This window comes from Ursus maritimus, unplaced genomic scaffold (assembly GCF_017311325.1).
Source record: "Ursus maritimus isolate PB19 unplaced genomic scaffold, ASM1731132v1 scaffold_13, whole genome shotgun sequence".
NCBI lineage: Eukaryota > Metazoa > Chordata > Mammalia > Carnivora > Ursidae > Ursus > Ursus maritimus.
Window position 1 is genome coordinate 8,102,001 of NW_024423675.1, and position 13,613 is coordinate 8,115,613.

Here is a 13,613-nt window from a genome sequence, read left to right on the forward strand (position 1 = left end):
GACGCTTAACCACTGTGCCACCCAGGCGCCCTGGGTAAGAGTCATTCTTAAATGAGTGCAGTGTAAATGTCTGATTTCTAAATTGCCTCTGCTCCTTTCTTAGTAAGACAGTGCAGCATAACACCTTTGGCAAGGAACTCATTTGTTAGCTGGATGATCCTGCCAGAGAACATATCTTAATTTATTTTGTGTTATTGTAGCATGTGTTTAAGTATTTGCCTTTTTAGGGCTTTGAGAGATTTGTTTCATTGGGTTCATATCATCATTACTACATAAAAAATGACATGTGGTTCTCTTTTTCTAAATTAATAGATAATAATTATTTAATAATAACAAATTACTTTTTTCTTTAAAGCAAAAATTTCAAGAATTCATGAACTTATATTAAATAACAGTCCCAGGTTTGTGAAGATCATATGGGCTACCCTGGCCCCATCAATCGCTCAGGTTATCAACTCAATTTAGTTTCCCTAACTACAGCATATTTATAATAATTAAATAGTTTTAAAGATTTTTTTTTCATTCTTACTCACACTTTGGTTACTTGATGTCCGTAATGGACTAGAAGTAAAATCAGGAGGCACAAAACATACTGATATAGAAACGTGACAAGATAATGAGACATACAGAAACTGATAATTATGCAAAACTACTTAGATTTTACCAGATGTATACATTACATTCTTCTGATAAAATTTCTATGACAGTACATCAAAAATTCCCCTAGTAACTGAAAACTAATGTAAAAGTGATAAAAATATTTTATAACATTTATTTCCAATTTATATTTCTATTAAATGGGGTCCAAACTCCGTTTCACCAAAGCTATATTCAAGCAAGTACTTAAACACAGCAACCAGGAGCTCTCATCTAGGTTATTATGAATAGAAACTTCATAATTTAATAAATAACTTATTAAATACTCTCAAAGCACGACATATAAGAATTCTAAACTTTGATGGCTATCTCTGTCATTTCTGCTTGTTTTAAGATGAAGAAAGCTCTCATTTTAAGATTCAGGTTTGGCTTTGTTTTGGGGGGGGAGGTTTGCTTCAGTTTCTTTAATGGCCTAACTTCCCAACTAGTTCAGTTGATTTCAGCACTGGTTTTCCAAAAGTCAGTCAGAGCTAACAAGCACAAGTTATCATTTCTGCTTGTGATTATGCCCTTAATAATCGGAGGAATGGCTTGGCCAGATATGCTGTATTTCTTAACCTAATATAATCAAATAGCATTCCAAATCCAATACTTTCTAATTCTGATAATTAATGTCCATACCATCCATGCTCTCAAAATTCTGAGATACAAAATCAGGAGAGCAAAAGGTAGTAGATTTACAACATTAAATATTCCGAAGTTAGATTTTAAATAATAAAAACAAATGTATTAATAATTAAAAACAGCACCAAATTCAGTAAACAGCTTTTTGTATAAATGAGCAGATATAATTTACAAGTAGAAAGTTCTCTCCAGGGGCGCCTGGGTGGCACAGCGGTTAAGCATCTGCCTTCGGCTCAGGGCGTGATCCTGGCGTTCTGGGATCGAGTCCCACATCGGGCTCCTCTGCTGGGAGCCTGCTTCTTCCTCTCCCACTCCCCCTGCTTGTGTTCCCTCTCTCGCTGGCTGTCTCTATCTCTATTGAATAAATAAATAAAATCTTTAAAAAAAAAAAAAGAAAGTTCTCTCCATTGTATAACCTCAAAAAATAGTGTACATAAAGAATTAAGTTCTATAATTTTATCTCATTTTTCAAAATAAAATTCTATAATTAAATTCAACTCCCAAAACAAATTGTGCTTAGCATCCCCAATAAAAAAAAAAAAATTCCATTAACTGAAGGTATACTGCAACAGAAGCCTAAGGCATAAACATTATAACTACAAATGTAAAATTTCAGCTTATTTCCTTTTATCTTATAACAAATAATTAAAAAGAGCAATGAATTTCGAAAGTGTTGCATTGTTTTGGAAATACTTATGCTTGTTTTACCTGATGTATATTAATGAAATGGACCTTTCATTTTGTCCCTCTCTCTCTCTCTTTTTTTTTTAGAATATAGTTTAGACATACTATGGAATAGCTTAAATATAATGTCTCATTTAAATAAAATCACAATTTCACATTTTGATTTATTTCTATAGGCTTTTTGTGACAGAAGCCACATGGTAGTTCAAAATATTAATAGTTCAAAATATAATGCGTCTGTATGTAATAAGTTTAATATCTGAAGGAACGTGAATAATTTAAATTCAAGTCCCATATGGGTCAGAGAGAATAGTTTGTAATGTATAAATCTCAATTGCATTTTAAGAGAGAAATAATACAGATTTTTAAAAATCATTTAGTCAGGTAAGAGTAAATATCAGTTTCTGGTTGTGAAATAAAACCTTTCATCTATCAATCATTTAGGGTAAACTTCAAAATTATCAGAGTGTGTGTTTTTATTTCCCTGCCTTAAGGAATTAATCAAAGTATTTTGAATAAAAATAATTCATTAATTGATTGGTTTGTTTCACATATTTATTGAAACTTCCCCTATAACAGGTACTATAAAGACAATATTTTCATTCAAGTGGCTCATAATATAGTAAACAAATAGACATGTGTAAAACAATGAGATATAGTCAGTCTATAACAAAACACAGAACAGAAGAAATCATATGATAGTTTACCAGAGTAGGCTAAGAGGAAGGACAGAGTAAAACTTAGAAAGGTGAATTTGAGTGATGATTTCAAAGGTTACTAAGCATTTTCCGTTACCAAGGGATTATAGGGAAGAGAGGGAAGAAAAAGTGAAGGAGGGGAGACGAGATGGGGCAAAAGGCCAATCATAGGAGGAGATAAGGGTGATGCATAAGTGAGTTTAACTCATGCTCTTCTAAGGAGTCTGAGTTTGATCAAGTATGTGATAGAAACCCATCAACACATTTTGACTGAGAATAGTTACATATTCAAACATGATTGTATTTGATGTGTATGAAATCAGAACAGGAAAGCCAATGAGAGGGAAACTGCAGTAATTCATGGAAGAATTTATGAATATCTCAACTAGGGCTGTGGTGGAGAGGCTAGAGTGGAGAGAAATGGTATGATTTATCATTCAGAGGCTGAGAAGTTATTTAGGGCAGGAGAAAGCACATAGAGACACGCCTAAATAAAGAAAAAAAAGATGTACCTGGTTTTGAATATGCAACTATGTGCCATTTTTTTAGCCTGGATAAGTTATTAAATCAATATCTCCCTCCCTCCCCCCCCATCTTTTAATGTATCATTAAAGATTGCTGTAAGAATTAGTACTTATTAATGTTTTATAGTTTTTAGTGTTAAAGACTTATATATCTATCATCAAATTTATTCCTGGGTGTTTATTTGATGTCTTCTGATACAATTGTAAGTGCTATTCAAACCGTTATTCTCTAATTAATTCTTGCTAGTGTAAAACCTCAACTGAATTTTGAGTAATGAAATTGTGTCCACAAATTTGTTAAATTTAATTGCTAATTTTAATAGTTATTAGTCATTCCTTTTGGGTTTTCTAAATATACAATTTTATCATCTGCAATCATAATAGCTCACTTTTTTTTTTCAGGCTTTCTGCCATTATTTTCCTTTTGTGTCTTATAAATTGATTAGAAACTTCAGAAGTATAATAATAGGTTGTCATCTTCCTGTAACCTAAACTCTTTTAGTCCTCTTCTCCAGGAGGCATTACTTTTGTCCACTCCTCTACCAAAATTTTGGGTTTCACTACTCCTTGAATGTTGTCTTTAACGTTATAACACTGTGCATATTCTTACCATGGCACTAATATTCCAGTCATCATCTTTTGCCTGTATTTATCCCTGCAGAGTAAATGATTCTTAAGAAAAGTATTTTTCTTGGGTGCCTGGTATACAGGTGAGGTTGGTTCAGTTGGTAGAGCATGTGACTCTTGATCTTGCATTGTAGGTTCAAGCCCCATGTTGGGTATAGAGATTACTTAAAAATAAAATCTTTTTTTTTAAAAGAATAAGTATTTTTTCATGTTTATAATTAGATCTCCAATATCCAGAATAGTGTTTGATATAAAATAAGTGATTGGAAACTTCTAGTGAGAGAATGGGTATGGACCACACAACAGCTTTTTGACATACATGTGGCAGATTGCAAAGGAAGGTCATAAATTTTTCACATCTTCCTTGTTTTGCATGTTGCAGCTCCTCTCCTATCAAGAGACAGAGTCTGTTTCTGAATCCCTTTCATCTGAGTTTGGCCAGGTGACTTCGTTTGCCTGATGCAACATTAACAGAACTTAAGCAGAAACTTGGTAAGTGGTTACACATTGAGGCTTTCTCTTCTGCCTTTGACCAAGGCTCCCATTATATACAGTTTTTGTGGGATAGGAAATTCAAGTACTTGTATAAACATAAGGGTACCAGAAGTATCCCTCAACCTGATCCTTCCTCTTTCCAACAAGATAAAGCCATAGGACAGGCACAAGACTTAAGTTTAGCAAATAAAAATCTCTCTCCAAAAATTATGAATTTGAACCACGTGATCCAGGGAATACAGAAATGATTATAATCAATACTTTCCAGTGTTGCAACATAAGTAACATACTTCGGTTCTCCTCTTAAGAGTTTGCTATGCTGCCTGATTCCCAAGCTTGGTTCTTTCATTTATTTATTTGAGACAGAGAGCGTGTGCAAGTGTGGGGAAGCGAGAGGTGTCTTGCACTTCGTGCTGAGCGTGGATCCCAACATGGGGCTGGATTTCACACCCTGAGATCATTACCTGAGCCAAAGTCAAGAGTCAAACATTTAACTGACTGAGCTACCCAGGTACCCCCCAGCATAATCACTTTAAATATCATGTGGCTTATTCTTAATAACTTCATTTCCAATAAACAGGTAGCAAATTTAGAGCAATAAGGAGAAGAGAAGATTATTCTGAAACAACTGTAGAGAAGATGTATTAACACAAACGTTACTAAAATAACCTATGTACACAAAAGGGACATCACCATTTTAACGTTAGAAATCCACAGAAACTCCTAGGCACACTTTGAAAGAAATACAGATATTTAGTATAGTCATACACATTGCTTTTGAAAGGAAAGAAACTATTCTACCAAATGATTCTTTAATCCAGTAGAAGTGGTGATTTAAATAGCAGAATATTAGTATAGCACACTAATAGTAGTCTGTTAGTTTAATAGAAGTATAACTTGGAAACTCAAATGAAGTATTATATCCTAATAAAACTCTGTATAGAGACTTTATTTGAAAAATATATTTAGTTTAAAAAACGCAAGGGAAATGGTAATATTCTTTTCTGAGGGTAATGTGAAAAGTATTCTATTTCCAGTAAGTTCATAGGTAATTTCAAGGGAGGCAGACATGGCACCATCCTACCAACAAATTAAGAAATCTGGTTACAAGGCCAGATGTCCATAACAGGCCGATAAATTTGCTGTTTTCCTTCAAAATTTTTAAATAAATTCTATAAGCTGATGTGCTTTCACATTTCTTTAATTTTCTATAATAAATAAGCATTATAACATTACACTAAAATTTAGACTAATCAATCTCTGTTAGGCTAGGGATGCTCTGTCATTAAGCCCTAATTTTGGAATATCAAGTTAATGTATAGATTTTATAATTGACATGTAAATATCTCCTTCATATCTGAACCAAGTAAAAAACAATACAACTGAGAATAAAAGAGTTGGATCTACTTAGGCAGAAGCAGAAAACCCAAGCTAAGTTTAATTGTTAGGGAAGAGAAACTTGTATCACTTTGATTTTCTATGTAACTTATTGTGTGAATTTATCCATTATAGTTGCACATTTACAAATTATAGTGTTCCATGCTAGGCTGAGTTCCCCTTGATCTTAAGAATTTCCTCTAGCTTTTTAAGATACCCCAATAGTACTAGACTCCTTCTTTCGTTCAGCTGCTCAGAACAGTTAAATTGTAATAATGTGTTTGCACATCTGCCTTCCCCACTAGAACGTAAGAGCAGGGACACGTGTTCAGTTTTTATGCGTAATGCCTGTGATAGATTAAGAAGCAATGCATGTCGCCTGAATGAGGCTTCCTCATCCCCAGCACTTTATTATAGGAAACACTTTATTATAGGATAACTTATCTAGACTCAAGTATAGAAACAAACATAAAGCAGGGATGTAACAGCCAGCATCACTTTGCTTTATATTTTTACATTTTCCACTTTCTTCCTGATTACTGTTATATTCTGCTCACATCTCATGGCCCCTAGAATAACCTGGTGAGGAGGGGCTATAAATATGCAAATGCTTACTTCAAAATTCATGGTAAAGTAGATATTGATAAAGTTACTACTTTTATTTTCTTTTGATATTGATGAAGTTACTACTTTTATTTTCTTTACAATAAATAAATATTTATAATTGGGTTATTTACTTGGTAAAAGAAAGCAATATTTGTTGGAGCTTTTAGTTAAAAAGGCTTTGTCCAAGTTTAACTTTAAACATTTTGCATTAAGTTTCCTCATTGCTCTTGAGAGCACCAATCTTTCTTTCATTTAGACATTTTTCTTGTGACCTAATAGCGGTAAGGGGAAAAAGGATATGAACAAAAGCTTCTTTGACATTTTTTCACCAATGTGTTGTGTAGGACCACTTGAAAACAACTCCATAACGTACTTTTAGTGAGACATGATACTTACACAGTAATATAGTTTATTTTTCAGTAATTGAGTCTTCCCGAAAGTAAAATCAAACTCCTAGAGAAACAATATATTTTATGCTATGCAACTGTAAATATGGTCATTATTTAAGCTACACAGACTTAGAAAACAAATTCAAGATATTCTATAAGCTTCTGATTGTGTTGCTTAGCAAAACCAAGGACAGACACCATCTCAGCACGTACCTACCTTAAAACGAATGCCTAAAGGTTTGCTTTCAATCAGGTGTACTGACCCCACTAGAACATAAGAGCAGGGAAACGTGTTCACTTTGTATGCATAATGCCTGTGATAGATTAAGAAGCAATGCATGTCGCCTGAATGAGGCATCCTCATTCAGACACAGATTTTACGTAAGTAAAACACCCAGACACAGATTTTACGTAAGTTTCCTTCAAAGCTGTATAGCCACTGTCACTAAATTTCCTTGACTTAACATTTGAGTTATAAGAACTGAAGTCACGAGTAAATCAAAGTCCATCTGAAATCTATAATTTTAAAAATCAAAAAGCACCAGTGGGAAAATCAGCTTCATTTTTCTTCTTGAAAGGTATGGCCAATGTTTTCACTCTAATAAGTACAACTGAAATGGGCTGCTCTTTACAGGGGATTAATGCTATTTCAAGCAATTATTTATGGCTGAAGAAAACAGTTGCCATATTATACCTATTAGATCTAAGCTAATTATGTAAATAATAATTTAATTTGCAGAAAAATAAGGAAAGAACAGGAATAGAAAAAATGGAAAGACTCTGTTCTAGGCATGTGTGTCTGTGTGTATATATATAAATCTTTTTTACCAACATTATCAGATTATTCATTCAAACAACCCTGCAAGATGGGGGTCCAAAATGATTCACAGTTTTAAAAGAAAATAAATTTTAATGAATGTTTTTAAAACTTACTTAAGATCATGTTGTAGTAACAGAACCTGGATTTGAACTTGAAGCTATATGCTGCTGCTGCTGCTTCTTTTGATTCTTCTAAAACCTTTGTTATTCCTTTTATTTAGTTAGTTACTTGCTTGTTTACTTATTTTTTGTTTCAAGTTTTTATTCAAATTCTAGTTAGTTAACATATAGGGTAATATTGGTTTCAGGAGTAGAAATTAGTGGTTCATCACTTACGTATAAAACCGTGCTCATTACAAGTACCCTCCTTAATACCCACCCATTTAACCACCACCTCTTCTTTAACCATTCATCAGTCAATGAACATTTGGTCTCTTTCCATAATTTGGTAATTGTTGATAATACTGCTACAAACATCAGGGTGCATGTGTCCCTTCACATAAGAAGTTTTGTATCCTTTGGGTAAATACCTATTAGTGCAATTGCTAGATATAAGTGTAGTTCTATTTTTAATTTTTTGAGGAACCTCCATACTATATTCCAGAATGGCTGCACCAGTTTGCATTCCTACCAACAGTGTAAGAGGGTTCCCCTTTCTCCATCATGAACATCTGTTGTTTCCTGTGTTAATTTTAGCCATTCTGACAGGGCTGAGGTGGTATCTGATTGTGGTTTGGGTTTGTATTTCCCTGCTGATGAGTGATGCTGAGTATCTTTTCATATACCTGTTAGCCATCTGGATGTCTTCTTTGGAAAAATGTCTATTTATGTCTTCTGCCCATTTCTTAACTGGATTATTTGTTTTTTGGGTATTGAGTTTGATTTTTTTTTTATAGATTTTGGATACTAATCCTTTATCATATATATCATTTGCAAAAGATATTTGCAAATATCTTCTCCCATTCCATAGGTTGCCTCTTAGTTTTGTTGATTGTTTCCTTCACTGTGCAGAAGCTTTTTATTTTGATGAGGTCCCAATAGTTCATTTTTGCTTTTGTTTTCCTTGCCTTTGGAGATCTGTCTAGTAAGAAGTTGCTATGGCTGATATCAAAGAGGTTGCTGCCTGTGTTGTCCTCTAAGATTTTGATGGCTTTCTGTCTCACATTTAGGCCTTTCCTCCATTGTGAGTCTATTTTTGTGTATGGTATAAGAAAATGGTTCAGTTTCATTCTTCTGCATGTGGTTGTCCAGTTTTCCCAACAACACTTATTGAAGAGACTGTCTTTTTTTCCACTGGATATTCTTCCCTGCTTTGTGGAAGATTTGTTGACCAAATAGTTGTGGGTCCCTTTCTGGGTTTTCTATTCTGTTCCATTGATCTATGTGTCTGTTTTTGTGCCAGTACCATACTGTTTTGATGACTACAGTTTTGTAATATAGCTTTAAATCTAGAACTGTGATACCTCCAGTTTTGTTTTTCTTTTTCAGGATGGCTTTGGCTCTCCAGGCTCTTTTGTGGTTCCATACAAATTTTAAGATTATTTGTTCTATCTCTGTGAAAAATGCTGGTGTTATTTTGGTAGGGTTTGCATTAAATGTGTAGATTGCTTTGGGTAGTATGGACATTTTCACAATATTTATTCTTCTAATCCATGAGCATGGAACGCTTTTCGATTTCTTTGTGTTCTCTTCAATTTCTTTCATCAGCATTCTATAGTTTTCAGACTATGGATCTTTTACCTCTTTGGTTAGGTTTATTCCTAGGTATCTTATGGTTTTTGGTGCAATTGTAAATGGGATTAATTCCTTGATTTCTCTTTCTGCCACTTCATTATTGGCATATGGAAATGCAACATTGATATTGTATATTGTATTGTATCCTGTGACTTTGCTGAATTTGTGTATTAGTTCTAGGAATTTTTTGGTGGAGTCTTTCAGGGTTTCTACATAGGGTATCATGTCGTTTGCAAATAGTGAAAGTATGACTTCTTCCTTGACAATCTGGATGCATTTTATTTCTTTTTTCTTTTTTATGGATAACTTTTTACATTTTTATTTAAATTCCAGTTAACATATAGTGTAGTATTAGTTTCAGGTGTACAATATAGTGATTCAGTATTTCCATACAACACCTGGTGCTCATCACAAGTGCACTCCTTAATCCGCGTCAACTTTTGTATGCCAGTCATATCTCAATAAAGCTGTTTTTGGAAAAAGAAAACAAGGAAAATGGATTGTGTATACAGAGCATACTGAAAAGACTATCTCTAACTTTAGGCAGTGACACTGCCAGCATTATGCTTATTGCTTGTTCCACATTGCATCATGGGATGCAATTATTCTTTATTTTATTCTTGAAGTATAATTGATACACATTGTTACATTAGTTTCAGGTGTACAACATAGTGATTTGACAAGTCAATACATTATGCTATGCTACACCGCAAGTGTAGCTACCATATGTCATCACACACCACTGTTACAATACTGCTGACTATATTCTCCATACTGTAACTTTTATGCCCATTTCTTACTCATTCCATAACTGGAAACCTATATCTCCCACTTCCCTTCACCCATTTAGCCCTTCCACCCATATCCCTTGCCCCGGGGCTACCATCAGATTCTTCTCTGTATTTATGGGTCTGTTTCTGCCTTTCTTTTTTTTTTTTTTTCCTTGCTTGTTTGCTTGTTTTGTCTTTTATATTCCACATGTAAGTGGAATCATATAGTACTTGACTTTCTCCATCTGACTTATGTCGCTTAGCATAATACCCTCTAGCCCATCTAGTTGCCACATGGCTGTATAATATGCTTATGGCTTTCTTATGGCTGTATAATATTCCAGTATAGCGTATGTATATTACCCCTGTATGTATGTACATGTATGTATGTATATCACCCCTTTTTTATCCATTTATTCATGAACACAGAGGTTTCTTCCATACCTTGGCTGTTGTAAATAATGCTGCAATAAACATAGGATGTATACATCTTAGTGTTTTGGGGTTTTTTGATGTGGGGGTGGGAGGGAGTGAATATCCAGTAGTGTAATTACTGGATTCTATGTTATTTCTTTAGTTAACTTTCTAAGGAACCTCCATACTATGTTCCATAATAGCTACACCAATTTATATTCCTTTTTAAAAAAATTTTTTAAGTTTTTAAATTTTTTTTAGTTTTATTTTTTATCTTTTCCATTTTTTAAAATTCAAATTCAATTAATTAACATATAATGTATTATTGGTTTGAGTTAGAGGTAAGTGATTCATCAGTCTTATATAATACCATTGCTCATTACATCACGTGCCCTCCTTATTGTCTATCACCCAGTTACCCCATCCACCCACCTCCCTCCCCTCCAGCAACCCTCAGTTTGTTTCCTGTGATTAAGAGTCTCTTATAGTTTGTCATCCTCTCTGGTTTCATCTTATTTTAATTTTTCCTCTCTTCCCCTATGATCCTCTGTTTTGTTCCTTAAATTCCACATATCAGTGAGATAATATAATAATTGCTTTCTCTGATTGACTTATTTTGTTTAGCATAATACCATCCACGTCATTGCAAATGGCAAGATTTCATTTTTTGATGGCTGAGTGGTATTCTGTCATTCATATAATATATATACACATACACACACACCACATCTGCTTTATCCATTCATCTGTCGATGGACATCTGGGCTCTTTCCATAGTTTGCTATTGTGGACATTGCTGCTATAAACTTTGGGGTATAGGTGCCCCTTTGGATCACTGCATTTGTATCGTTGGGGTAAATACCTAGCAGTGCAATTGCTGGATCGTAGGGTAGCTCTATCTTCAACTTTTTGAGGAACCTCCATACCGTCTTTGGCTGTACCCATTTGCATTCTTACCAAGAGTGTGCAAGGGTTCCCCTTTCTCCACATCCTTCCCAGCATCTGTTGTTTCCTGATATGTTAATTTTAGCCATTCTGACTGGTGTGGGGTGGTATCTCATTGTGGTTTTTATTTGTATTTCCCTGTTGCCAAGTGATGTTGAGCATTTTTTGATGTGTCTGTTGGCCATTTGGATGTCTCCTTTGGAGAAATGTCTGTTCATGTCTTCTGCCCATTTCTTGACTGGATTATTTGTTCTTTGGGTGTTGAGTTTGGTTAAGTTCTTTATAGATTTCAGATACCAGCCCTTTATCTGATATGTCATTTGAAAATATCTTCTATTCTGTCAACTGTCTTTTGGTTTTGTTGACTGTTTCCTTTGCTATGCAAAAGCTTTTTATCTTGATGAAGTCCCAGTAGTTCATTTTTGCCTTTATTTCCTTTGCTTTTGGCAACATGTCTAGCAAGAAGTTGTTGCTACCGAGGTCACAGAGATTGCAGTCTGTGTTCTCCTCTAGGATTTTGATGACTGCCTGTCACACATTTAGGTCTTTCATCCATTTTAGGTCTTTTTTTGTGTGTATGGAGTAAGGAAATGGTTCCAGTTTCATTCTTCTGCATTCAGCTGTCCAATTTTCCCAACACCAGTTTTTGAAGAGACTGTCTTTTTTCCATTGGATATTCTTTCTTGTTTTGTTGAAGATTAGTTGACCATAGAGTTGAGGGGTCATTTCTGGGTTCTCTGTTCTGTTCCACTGATCTATGTGTCTGTTTTTGTGCCAGTACCATACTGTCTTGATGATTACAGCTTTGTATAGAGCTTGAAGTCCAGAATTGTGATGCCACTAGGCTTGGTTTTCTTTTTCAACATTCCTTTGGTTATTCGGGATCTTTTCTGGTTCCATACAAATTTTAGGATTATTTGTTCCAGGTTTGTGATAAAAGTTGATGGTATTTTGATAGAGATTGCATTGAATGTGTAGATGGCTCTAGGTAGCATAGACATTTTAACAATATTTGTTCTTCCAATACATGAGCATGGAACATTTTTCCATTTCTTTTTCTTCCTCAATTTCTTTCATGAGTGTTCTGTAGTTTCTGTGTACAGATCCTTTGCCTCTTTGGTTAGATTTATTCCTAGGTATCTTATGGTTTTTGGTGCAATTGTAAATGGGACTGACTCCTCAATTTCTCTTTTTTCTGTCTCATTGTTAGTGTATAGAAATTCAACTGAGGGGCGCCTGGGTAGCGCAGTCGTTAAAGCGTCTGCCTTCGGCTCAGGGCGTGATCCCGGCGTTCCGGGATCAAGTCCCACATCGGGCTCCTCTGCTGGGAGCCTGCTTCTTCCTCTCCCACTCCCCCTGCCTGTATTCCCTCTCTCGCTGGCTGTCTCTATCTCTGTCAAATAAATAAATAAAATCTTTAAAAAAAAAAAAAAAAGAAATTCAACTGATTTCTGTGCATTAATTTTATATCCTGCCATATTGCTGAATTCCTGTATGAGTTCTAGCAATTTTGGGGTGGAGTCTTTTGGATTTTCCACTACAGAATATCACGTCATCTGCAAAGGATGAGAGTTTGACTTCTTTGTTGATTTGGATTCCTTTTATTTCTTTTTGTTGTCTGATTGCTGAGTTTAGGACTTCTAGTACTATCATAAATAACAATGGTGAAAGTGAATATCCATGTCTGTTCCTGACCTAAGAAGGAAAGCTCTCAGGTTTTCCTCATTGAGGATGATTTTAGCTGTGGGTCTTTCATATATGGCCTTTATGCATTTGAGGTATATTTCCTCAATCCCTACTTTGTTGAGAGTTTTATCAAGAATGGATGCTGTACTTTGTCAAATGTTTTTTCTGCATCTATTGAGAGGATCATATGTTTTTTATCCTTTCTTTTATTAATATGGTATATCATGTTGATTGATTTGTGAATGTTGAACTACCCCTGCAGCCCAGGAATAAATCCCACTTGATCATGGTGAATAATTCTTTTAATGTAGAGTTGGATTCAATTTGCTGGTATCTTGTTGAGACTTTTTGCATCCGTGTTTATCAGGGATATTAGCCTGTAATTCTCCCTTTTATTGAGGTCATTCTCTGGTTTGGGAATCAAGGTAATGCTGGCCTCATCGAATTATTTTGGAAGTTTTCCTTCCATTTCTACTTTTTGGAACTATTTGAGAAGAATTGGTATTAACTCTTCTTTAAATGTTTGGTGGAATTTCCCTGAGAAGCCATCTGGCCTTGGACTTT